Consider the following 12,200-nt stretch of genomic DNA (forward strand, 5'->3'; position numbering starts at 1 on the left):
GGGTGGGTGGGTGGGTGGATGGATGGATGGATGGATGGGCGGGTACTTAGATAATAGATAGATGACAGAACATAGATAGATACATAGATGATAGAAGATAGATAGATAGATAGATAGATAGATAGATAGATAGATAGATGATAGATAGAAGCCAAGCTTGCCCTTCCATCAGGAGCCTGACTCTTCATTTCGTCATAAGAGCCATTTAAATTTCAGCATGACTCTTGGAAGAATATTCAAAACCCTGCAGTTTGTGTTTTTCTTGACCCCTTATTTGGGATGTCAATTTAGCATCAACTCTTTCCTAAGAATCAGATGTTAGTTAGAACAGAGTAATGGGTTTCACTGTGGCCTTTCCATCCGTGCACATTAGCGAGGCCTTTCATTCTGAACTTGGTGGTTTTAAAATTGTAGGTCAGAAAATTGAAGCTCATGGGCCAGGTTCTTGCTTTGGTAGGTACAAATTTATTTGGACACAGCAATGTCTATTCATTACTTGTTATCTGTGACTATTTGGGGAGCTACAGAGCAGAGAGGAGTTGAAATGGCTTCATGGGCTGCCTGTAATATTTACTTTTCAGCTCTTACGGGGCTGGGGAGGTGGCTCATGGGGTAAAATGTTTCAGGATCATGTGTGAGGAGAGAGGGCCAGAGGGCCAAGAGGGTGAGTGAAGATCTGCAGCTGGCAGGCATGGGGGACATCTTGAAGACATGCCAGAGACCTGGAGTTGGGGAGGCTCCCAGGGGGAATAGGGAATCAGAAGAGGCCACCTCCTGTAGCCAGGTAGGACCCCCCAGTGGAGAGATAAGGACACCAATCCCACCACAAAACTTCTAACCCAAAATGTGTCCTGTCTATAAGAAATGCAGGGACAAAGATGGAGCAGGGACTCATTCAGTCAGGGAATAGCCAGTCCAACTTGAGACCCATCCCATGGGCAAACACCAGTCCCTAATACTACTACTCTGTTATGCTTGTAGACGGGAGCCTAGCCTGGCTGTTCTCAGAGAGGTTTCACTCAGCAGCTAATGAAAACAGATGCAGAGATCCACAGCCAAACAGTGGACAGAGGTTTGGAACTCTTATGGAAGAATTGGGGAAATGATTGAGGGCCCCCAAAAGGATAGGAACTCCACAGGAAAACCAAAAGAGTCAACTAACCTAGACCCTTGGTGGCTCTCAGAGACTGAACCACCAACCAAAGAGCAAACACGGGCTGGACCTAGGACACAGCACATATGTAGCAGATGTGCAGCTTGTCTTCATGTTAGTCCCCCAGGAGCAGGAGCAGGGGCTGTCCCTAAAGCTGTTGTCTGTCTGTGGAACCTGTTGCCCTGACTGGGCTGCCTTGTCTGGCCTCAGTGGGAGAGGATGAGCCTAATCCTGCAGAGTCTTGATGTGCCAGGGTGGAGGGCTACCCTGGGTGGGGGACTACCTCCACTCTCTCAGAAGAGAAGAGAAAGGGGGGATGGAGGAAGGGACTATGTGAGAGAGGGACTGGAAGAGCACTGACTGTTCTTCTGAAGGTCCAGAGTTCAAACCCCAGGAACCACATGATGGCTCACAACCATCCATAATGCCCTCTTCTGGTGTGTCTGAAGACAGCTACAGCGTACTTACATATAACAATAAATAAATCTTTAAAAGAAAAGAAACTTATGTCCTCTTGAACTTTGAGACATAAGTTTCTAACCTTTAAAAACATTAAAGGGCATGCACCTTTAATGTCAGCACTCAGGAGGCAGAGGTAGGTGAATCTCTGAGCTCTGAGTTTGAGGCAAGCCTGGTGTATAGAGCAAGTTCTAGGACAGCTAAGGCTACAACAGAGAAACTGGTCTAGAAAACAAAACAAACATAAACTACTCAGTCTCAAGAGTTTGTTATACCAATAGGAACAGAGTTAGATGCCCACTCTACCTACAGTCCTAGCAGAATTCAGTAGAAAGCAGAAACTTAACATCCCTGGGCTCTAAAGGGATTTTACTGAAAAAACACTTATTTGTTATTATGATGGTGATGGTGGTGATGATGGTGGTGATAATGGGATAGTGGTGGTCATGGTAGTGGTGGTGGTGGTCATGGTCATGGTTACAGTGGTTATGGTGGTGCTGGTGGTGATCGTGGTGGTGGTGTATGCCACAGCACACATGTGGAAGACATCGTGCAAGCGTTGATTCTCTTCACTGTGGATTCCAATGGTTTAAACCCACATCTTCAGATTTGCACCACAAGCTACTTTATGCAGTGAACATTCTCAATGGCTCCATTTCCATCAATCATGACTAAGTAGATTGAAAAGGTAGGAACAGTTTAGCCTGAGATGAGAGTTGATATAAAGCCACTTTGCCTTAAAAGGATATGGATATAGGGAGGTTCAAGAGAATATGTCTACTTTCCCAATTAATCTGCCACAGAGGATATAGAAAGGATACCAAGCTGAGGCTTCAGAGAACCAAGGACAGATTTTTATCTAGCTTCAAACTCACTTGTAAGACCTTCAACTTCAGGGCCAGTCTCTTTAGCACTAAATCCTGTTTTTAACCACTCTTTATTTTTGTTTGCATTTAACAAATGTTATTTTCCTTGCAATGCTTTTAGTGAGGCTTGAACATACTCTCTTTTCTAATCTGAAATGTTGCGGGGTGTGGGGGGGGGGGCAGCTTAACAGGAAACATCTGCTTTCAGTCCATTCCCTTGACAGAGATTCTAAATATTTGTAAGTTACATGAAAAAAAAATTACAATAGTCACACTCTTTCGTGTGCTGAGAAAAGATTTTGCAAATGAGAACAATGGGCGCCTCCTTCAGAAGAAAAGAGGCTTATGTTTTCTTTGAATGACAAATGGTCCCGTATCCTTCACTGGAAAGCGCAGGTGAAGGGTAACAGAGAGCTGGGTTAACGACCTTCTAGAACGTGCTATGTAAAGGGTAGTGAGGAGTGTGCTTCCTGTGTGCCTGCGGACCTACTTCCTGCTGAAACTGGGAAGATGCTCCTGGACCAGCCAGGAGACTCTTTGCAAGCGTCCTCACTACCCAGCCCATAAGAGGGCGCTCTGGGCATCTGCCCTATGCAAGGCTGGTTTCAGAGCAGAGTCTGCACATCTGGGGCTGGGATTTGTGCCTCACTTCATTCTTTATACTATGGGTCTCGGCGCTACTTTAGAACACACATGAGGAGTCAGTGTTTCCCCAGTCATTAAGTAAATGATTATCTCTTTCATTCCCAAATCGCTGCAGCCTGCTCCGCCCCTTCCCCCCTCCCAGCTACTTACTCTCTTTGCTCTGCCCCTTCCCCCCCAGCTACTCTCTATTGTCTGCCTCTCCCTCCTTCCCCAGTTGTGTTTGTATTCTCTGTTCCTCTGTTGTGTTTGTATTCTCATCTCCCCTTTCCTCTTCTTTTTCCTTCTTCTCTCTTATTAAAATTCTTCTCAGACTTCAGAGCAGGATAAATTCTGTTTCTAGAAGCCACCCATGGTCAATCCAAAGTCTCTCTGACCTCTTTAATACAGACATTCACTGGGGAGGTGACAGATGTGATTAGTGGAGTCCTAGCTGTCCTGAAACTCACTCTGTAGACCAGACTGGACTACAACTCACAGAGACCCACCTGCCTCTGCCTCCCAAGTGCTGGAATTAAATAAAGATATGCACCAGTACGCCCAGCCCAAATGAAATTTAAAACTACTATACGGCTAGTACTTAGGTCTGACATGCCATTTATTTATGCAACACTATGTAAATTATCATTATATTACTCTTAGTCATATAAGGATATACTCTGCCACTGGTTAAGATTTTCAGTAACCTGAAATAAGGTATATGAGCACAGGTTCAGGAATAGGGAAGAAAACAGGCGGAACTGGCTGTTACTGTCCATTTACCTCATCATGTCAGACTCCAGCTAGGTTTTTACATATATTGTCTCTCACAGAAACCCTGTTCATATTTTTAAACCGAGTTGAGATTCGGAAAGACGAATTGGTTTACCAAGGTCTTCCAGTAAGTGATGCTAAAAACAGTCTGTAAGCCCTGGCTACTTAGCTGCAACCCCCAGCCCTTTCTTTTCTGTCCCAATTCCCAACACCCTTTGGATAGAAGAACCTCCTAAAATTTTGCAGTATGCAATTACTATTTCCACAGTAAATAACGTAATCTAACCAGGTCTGGTTCATCTCGACCAGTACTCTGCCTTTTACAGAAATATTGAGAAAAAGCTAAGGACGGCACCCAAACTGCTTCACTTCCACAAAGAACATCTTTGCAAAAACAACACAAAGAAATTGAGATGAACCTTTCCTAGAACTAGTTATTTTTACCCTGTGGCACTGTGCTGGGAAACAACTTCCAGGCGTGTGAGACTGTATTTTCTACAACTTCCTCTAAAATTTCATCTTTAACTCCAAATGCCCCTCAAGCATATAGAGCACATAGAAAAATGAAAAGTTAACTTAGCCTTTCGAGAAGAGCCAGTGTGCTGGGTCTGATAAGAAAACCTAAAACCTAGTGAGTCCCCCTCAAACTAGGCCTCTGAGATCCAGGCTGAAAACATGCCACGGGTCTGCATCCAATAATAAAATCCTCCTCAAATCTGGGAGCACTCAGCTCATTCCTACCGCCTCAATCTTTTAAGTGCCTCCTTCCCCTGCTTTTTATTCCTTTCCCTGGTCTCTTGCAAAATCTGGTTCCAAAATGTCAGTCAACCATCAGCTAATGGGATGAGAAGTTGCCTCACCATCCCAAAAAAAAAAAAAAAAAAACCCTCCTGGTCCTGGACGCCCCCCATCACACTTGTGTCCTGAGATGATCTCCATGACATAAGGACATCTCAGAACATCTTTATAAATGCAGACACTAATTGGGTTTTTTTTTTGTTTTTTTTTTGTTTGTTTGTTTGTTTTTCAAAAGACTAAGAAAAGAAAACAAGCAAAGAAATGGTTGATGGGTCACCAGCCAGGACACAGAAATTTGAACATTGAACAATTAATTGGAGGATAATATAAATAGGTTTCATTATACAGGTTTTAGGGATGTGATATGAACAGCCTGTTGTTTTTTATTTGAGTGTGTTGTCCCTTCTACTACATTCTGCACCACCCTCCACTGGCCCCTCGTACCACGAGCTGCCGTCCCTAATCCTGGACTGTGTGTTCTGGCTGGTTTTCTCCACCCACCTTTGCTATCTGAGTACAACTGAATTTCCTCTCCAGTTGGCTTGATGTGACTGCCTAGCCCTTGTTTGTTCTAGTTCGCTATTGTGCTGCTGACCCGAGTTTTGGAAGACTTCTATTCTCTTAGGCTTCTTTGTCCTCAGCTCTCTTATACAATTTGACTTTTCAAAGTGAGGTCTTCTAAAATCTGTTTTGTTTATAGAAGTAAAATTCTTTCTGGTTCTTTGTCCCAACTTCACAATCACAAACATTCGATCCATGAGGAATTCGTTAATATGTGAGAGACTTTGAAGCTGCCAGGTGGGTGTGTGGATGTAGATATGGATGCACACATACACGCAAGTATACACACACACACACACACACACAAACTCACACATGCACGCACTCACACACATGCACTCTCTCACCCACACACACAATACACAATTATTTTCTCTTTCTCTCAGAATCGTGTCACTTCTAACCACTGATTTAGGAATGTTTAGGGGTCCATGCCAACTCAATAATCAAAATCATTTTGGCACTGGGAACCCAACTCCCAGTCTCTGAAGAGCCGTGGAATTTATTGTTTTACTTCACTGCATTCGGTACAGCACCAACAGCATTTTGAACCAAGAAGATCTGATAAGATGTGAGACATGTCATCATGATTCATTTTTATCATAAAACAATACTTGCTTTGAGTCGGAAATGCTAAAAGCACAACCAGCCTGACGCTTGTGGTCTCTTTGCCTTGACCCGGTAGGAGACTGTGATTCATGCTCCCTTTAGAACAGAGGCTGTTTTCAGCTCCATACACATCCCTGTTTCCATCGCACAAATATGTAACTTGGACCCACTGTGGAGCCAAGCACTGTGTTAGGCTTGAGGACCACAGCGGTGAAGAAGATAAACACAGATCCTGCCACATGGCACTCACGAAGGAAGATAGGCTGGCTGCATAAATTACTTCTTGTTGAGACATTGAAGGCCCACACAGAACAGAATGAAGCTTTGGGACTCTGTGATCTGACTTAGCTGTGTTCTCTTCCAGGCCTAGCTGCTCCAACCTATTTTACCTTGTACAATTTACACAGTTTTGCTCGGCTTCAGATCCCTAAATGAGAGCAGTGCTTACTTCATAGGAATGAAAAATAAAACCCTTGCACAGCTTTTAGCCAAGTGTTTGTTACCAGCCATCAGTAGTAATACTACTAAATGAGCCACAGCGACCTTTGCCCATCCTTTGCTTGGTGAGTGCAGGGGTCCAAACAACACCAGGAGACTGCAAATTCTTCCTGCCATAACCGCCTCTTTAGTTCAAAGAACAGGTTTGCACAGTGCTCAGAAACAATGTCTACAAAGCTACTTCTGCTAACCCTCCCAATACAACCCGACTGCTTATACTACCACAGTAAGGATTCCTCACACTACCTGAGTCCTGACTCTCGAACCTCAGAGATGGAACTCCCTCATAAGCCCTGAGGCCTGTCACCAGCCACCATGTCTGGTCTGAAGACACCTTCCACCCCACTCCCTTCTGTATGTGTGTCAGAAGGAGCTGTATTTGCTCTGTGTGGATCTCAGGAGTAGCCGAACTGGCAATTTTTAGTGATATTGGACTATTTAGAGTTCTTGAGGAGCCTACCTAATGATTAGCCCTGGGTCATTAGTTCTTTGATACTGTCCTGGCTTCAAAACTTATCTCCAAAAAAGCACTGCACAGCTACCATACCTCTGATGGCAGATCTGAGGCATTATGCCGTAACTTACTGGACTCTCTCATAGATGGTTGTCAGGTTCTCCTTGGCGCATGGAGTGACTCTTGTTCAAACTATGATGAGGCGCAGACAGCGATGCCACAGAAGTTACTCTCTAGCTAGGTCTCTCCAGCACTACCTATTCGGCCTCACAGGAAAAAGATGCTTTAAGGTCCAGCCTAAAGACTTCGAATGCACCAAGAATTTATAGTACCTAATTTGTTCACTTCTTTCCCTATGAAAGAAACAGGCACAAAAAATATTCCTTGATGCCACCCAGACCATCTACTCCCAAGAAACTTACCTGCATTAGTCAGGTTCTTTAGAGAAGCCGAGCTCATATAATGAATACCTCCCTCATATACATGTATATATTCTTTCATATCCATATATATTCATATTTTAGTATGAATATATATATATACACACATACATATATATACATGCAAACATACACATACACACATGTGTGTATGTGTATATGTGTATGTTTATATATGTGTGTGCATATATGTATATGTGTATATATATGTGTATTTATATGAATATGTTTATATATGGTGATTTGTTAGAATGACTTACAGGTTGTAGTCCAGCTAATCCAATAGTGGCTGCCTACGAACAGAAGAATCCAATAATTGCTCAATCCATAAGACTGGATGTCTCAGTTAGTCTTCAGTATATGCCAGAATTCCAAAGAAGTGGGCTCTAATGCCAGAGAAGGAATGGACTTGTTGGTTGAGAGTGAGAACAAGCAGGCAAAGAGAGCACGTCCCTCTTCCTTGTCCTTTAATAGGCTGCCAGCATAGGGCCTTTCTACCTCAAAAGATCTGGGCTAAAGGTGGATCTTCCCACCTCAGAGATGCAGAGTAAAAGTGGGTCTTCCCTCTTCAAATAACTTAATTAAGAAAAAAATCTTCACAGGCATACTGAGCCATTTGGGTTTGGTGAATTCCAGATGTAGTCAAGTTGACAAGCAAGAATAGCCATCACAGTAGCATAGCTGTCCGGTGGGAAGAGAAGAGATGAAATAGACGAGTTTTCTCCTATTAGTAATGGTTTTACATGTTCATCACTTCCTGAATGACTGATTTTCTACATGGTACCCAAGAAAAAGTCATAGTAGTCTTCTTGGGGGCTTAGCATAAATCTGGCTGAATGTGTCTTTGTTAGCTTGATGGGAAAACAAACTGATAGCAAAAGCTCACCGCTGGAGGTTCCATTCTCTACTAACTTTCCACTCTATGGCATGCTTGGTGTAGCCAGCATCCATCTCCTGTGAATATGCAGAGTAGTACAGGGCAGCAGTGCCATTGTCAAAGCATCGAGTCCTGGCTGACCAGGCACATACCCCTCTGTTGGATGATTGAAGCCCATTGTATCCATTTCCTCTGCTGACTCTCCACATGGAAGCTTCCATGGGAAGCCTTACTTCACTTTCTGAAAAAGTGTTACCAAAGAAATGTGGAATTGTACCACTTAGTGTGACAACACCACGTCCTACAAGTAATCCAGAGAACTCAAGGTTCCTGCTTACAAGGAGTTCACACTCTTGTTATATCTTCCTCTAGAAACCAAAGGCAGTAGTAAATGCGACTACACTACCAACACCAGCTTCAGTGACATTATTAGTGTTATTTCACCCCTGACTCTAGCCAGTAGTTGACCTCACATAGAGGTTATAATCTTATTATTCTTAGGCAAGTTGTTTAATTATGGTTGCTTACACGAGCTGGACTGGAACTCTTACTTTACTGGAACTGGGACAACTTATCAGTGGCTACACCACTGAAGAAAATGAACCCATTAACTGCCCAACATCTCACAGCAAGGGTAGTCTTCCACGATGAAATTGTTTCTTAGTTAGGGTTTCTATTGCTGTGATGAAACACCATGACCAAGAAGCAAGTTAGGAAGGAAAGGGTTTATTTAATGTACACTTTCACATATCACTGTTCCTCACCAAAGGAAGTCAGGACAGGAACTCAACCAGGGCAGGAACTTGGAGGCAGGAGCTGATACAGAGACCATGGAGGAGTGCTGCTTATTGGATTGCCTCCCATGGTTTGCTCAGCTTGCCTTCTTATAGAATCCAGGACTACCAACCTAGGGATAATACCATTCACAACAGGCCCTCCCACCCTTGATCACTAGTTGAGAAAATGCCTTCTAGCTGGATCTCATGAAGGCATTTCCTCAATTAAGACTCCTTGACTGCAGCTTACTTCAAGTTGACACACAAAACCAGCCAGTACACGTGGTAATAGGTCAAATGTTGTGGCAGTCTTATGCATGCAAGCACAGCTGCAGTAAGTTCATGAGTCCTGTGGCTATGTTGTGTCCTAAGGACACTGTTTTTTGTAAATCTCCTTCATGGGGCTCTCGGAAGGCAGTGCTGTGCTGTGGTGCAGAGCTCGGGGTGGCGTTGTCCACGTGGCCAGGCACCTGGAAGGGTGAAGGTGAGAGGCAGATAATGACGCTGAACACAGGCTCTGCAAGTCTTCTGGTTAAAACGACATCATTTTACACAAGAGTATATATCATTTTGGAGCTAAGCTGAAGAAGTCAGAACCCCTCTGCTGACCCCTATTTGTTGTTTTCCTGGAAAGACGATTGACTGCCTTCAACTAAGGAAAATTTGAAGGCTGAGTACAATCTTATGATTAAATATTGATTTTCCTTGGATGAATTCTAGCTTGCTAGGTATCTGAAGATGACCTTGAACTGCTGATCCTCCTACTTCCACCTCCCAAGTTCTAAGAGTAAAAAAGACTTTGCTGCCAATCTCCATAATGAGTGGATCCAGTGTGGCAAGTACATCACACAGTGTGAAATGCAAAGAAGACCAAGGGTTAAATGGACATGAGGAAAAGGAAAACCCATTTGCAGAGTACATGTGGATGGAAAATGAAGAGGTTGTCAACAGACAGGTGGAGGAAGAGCTGCAGGAGCAGGACTTCTTGGACCGCTGCTTCCAGGAAATGCTGGATGAAGAGGACCAAGACTAGTTCATCCCAACACGAGACCTGCCTCAAGCTGTGGGACACTTACAGCAGCAGTTAAAAGGACTATCCATTGGTGACAGCCATGAATCTGAAGACATTTTGAGCAAATGTAACCTGAATCCAGATGCCAAGGAGTTTATTCCAGGAGTGAAGCACTGAGCTGTTGGAAGCTTCCAGAAGAACTTGTCTTGTCCCCGTACCTGGGGCCAGCAATGCACAAAAAAGGTGGAGCTGAAGGGGGGTGGCAAGGGTGTGCAGCCAGGGTGGGTTGGGTTGGGAAGGTGGCTTAACTAGATATTATGACTCTGAGTAACTAATGTATGAGGTGGCCTACTCTCCCAGTGCAAGCATGACTCTTCTGTTGTGCTGACTTGCTCAGAGCAGTTTCCAATTTATTTTATTTTCGATGAGCTCTTTGGAATTAAGAAATTGCAGTTGTTTTTCCCTTGTAAGGAATATTGTCTGCATTTTAGCAAAATAAGCTGACCAAGGAAAGCAGTATTTAAGAAATAATTTTCCCTGCTATGTACCTACCAGGAGCAGGGTTCCTGGAGAGCTTAGGGAGCTTGCAGCTGGGTGATAAGAGGGAAAAACATGAGATACAAACAAGATATAACACTCAGCTCCCCATCCCCTGACATTTCCATGATGAACTGAGATACCAGTGGCCCATAAAGCTCTCGTCTTCTGTCCTGCACTCAACTGCAGAGAAAACAGATTTGAAAGATCTTGGATGAATGCAACTTTGGGTGGATGTGAATTGTATATCAGAAAAGCAGGGCTTGATGGTGACTGTCATCAGTATGTAGTAGCTATTGTCTTGTCACTCATCAGGGTTGCTTTGCCATCATGATCTTCATGGGGCTGCTTCTGGCTTCTTTCCCCCTCAGCTCTAAAAGACACTATTAGTCAAAGTCTGAGGTGGGCCTTTAGTTGTGTTAGTTACATCTTGAATCTTTTTGGACAGTTTTGTTTTCCTAAGTCCCTTCAATATCTGATTCTTATGATGTCTTAATTCCCTCAAATTTTCTGTGTTTTTTTCAAGGAAATACATGTTTCCAGACACTAGCAAGCTACTTAGTTCAGTTTGGGTGTTTCTCATGCCTTACAGAGTGATTCCCAGAAACTAAGCTGTTGAGGGGCCCTGCCCAAGTGCACAACAATCAGGCTTTCTGCGTACATGAAGCTGTCACTAGGTGTTACTGCTCCCACAGACCAGCGTTTTTAGTGTCTGCATGGTCCTGTCTAGGTGCACTCTTCGTTCTACCTGTAATTCACTAGGGTTTTTGTTGATACTCTGTGGAACTGAACCGCACCAGGAGTTGCTGCAGTGAGTAGAAGTCAAAATGGTAGTATCTAAGCATGAAAGAACAAGTGTCCTGTCCTAATCATACCCTGGGGACAAGGGACTTGGGAGGACTGATAGTGCTGTGGCTTCTGTGCAGCTATCACTGTGCTGTACGATAGGTCTGGAAAGATCATGCACCTTCCAGTAGTCCATCAGATCAGTATGTAGATATGGGCAGAGACTGGAAGGAGAGAACTGAGGTCTGGAAAGTTGAAAGTTGCCCTTTTTCATATGAGCTGGTTTGCTGAGTTTCCATTTTGTCTTGGTGCCATGGATAGAACCCAGAGTCTCACTTCTGCCAGGTTAGTCCTACCTTAGCTGTTCTCAACCTTCCCTTGATTTAAACACAGTCCCAGCAGTTAAAGACAGACATCCCTCTTTTTCCTGTTTGAGTCTCATAGGATGGCATCTTGTGAAAGTGGCTTCCCACTCAGGTCACATCATAGACTAGCTCAGGGCACTTGTATGGCCAGACGCACACATCAATTCCCAAAGCCCCTCCATCAAGAGAATGAAACTAGGAACTCCTTCAGGAAAGACTATATTCCTTATCAGAGGCAGCAAGCTTGATAAGGAGAGGGAGGGTATGTGGAGGACATTGAAGAAGATTCTTTCTCTTGTGGTCTCCATGAGGTCAGAATTGATCAGGATTGCAGGAAGATCCTTGAGAATCTCTGTCTACATAGTGCACCTTCCTCTGAGTGCCTGCCTGGGAAGCTTATGCAAGCCTGGGGCAGCTTTGTTCCACCCTTAAGGCTTTTTTTTTTTTTATTTACATGTAAATTTCTCCATTCCCAGTTTCCCCTCCAAAAAACAAAGAAACAAACAAAAATAACCAAAACAAACCCCTGTTGCCTCCCTCTTCCCTATGCCTGCCACCCTGCCCTCTCCCACTTTCTGGTCCTGGCATTCCCCTACACTGGGGCACAGAACCTT

At 43.9% G+C, this 12,200-nt stretch overlaps 1 pseudogene; it reads left to right on the forward strand.

The window, feature by feature from the left end:
* The first annotated feature begins 9,243 nt into the window (after nt 1-9,243).
* LOC116076518 lies at nt 9,244-10,132 on the forward strand (annotated as a pseudogene).
* The last annotated feature ends 2,068 nt before the right edge of the window (nt 10,133-12,200 follow it).

The sequence above is a fragment of the Mastomys coucha genome, unplaced genomic scaffold (genome assembly GCF_008632895.1).
Source record: "Mastomys coucha isolate ucsf_1 unplaced genomic scaffold, UCSF_Mcou_1 pScaffold4, whole genome shotgun sequence".
NCBI classification, from domain to species: domain Eukaryota; kingdom Metazoa; phylum Chordata; class Mammalia; order Rodentia; family Muridae; genus Mastomys; species Mastomys coucha.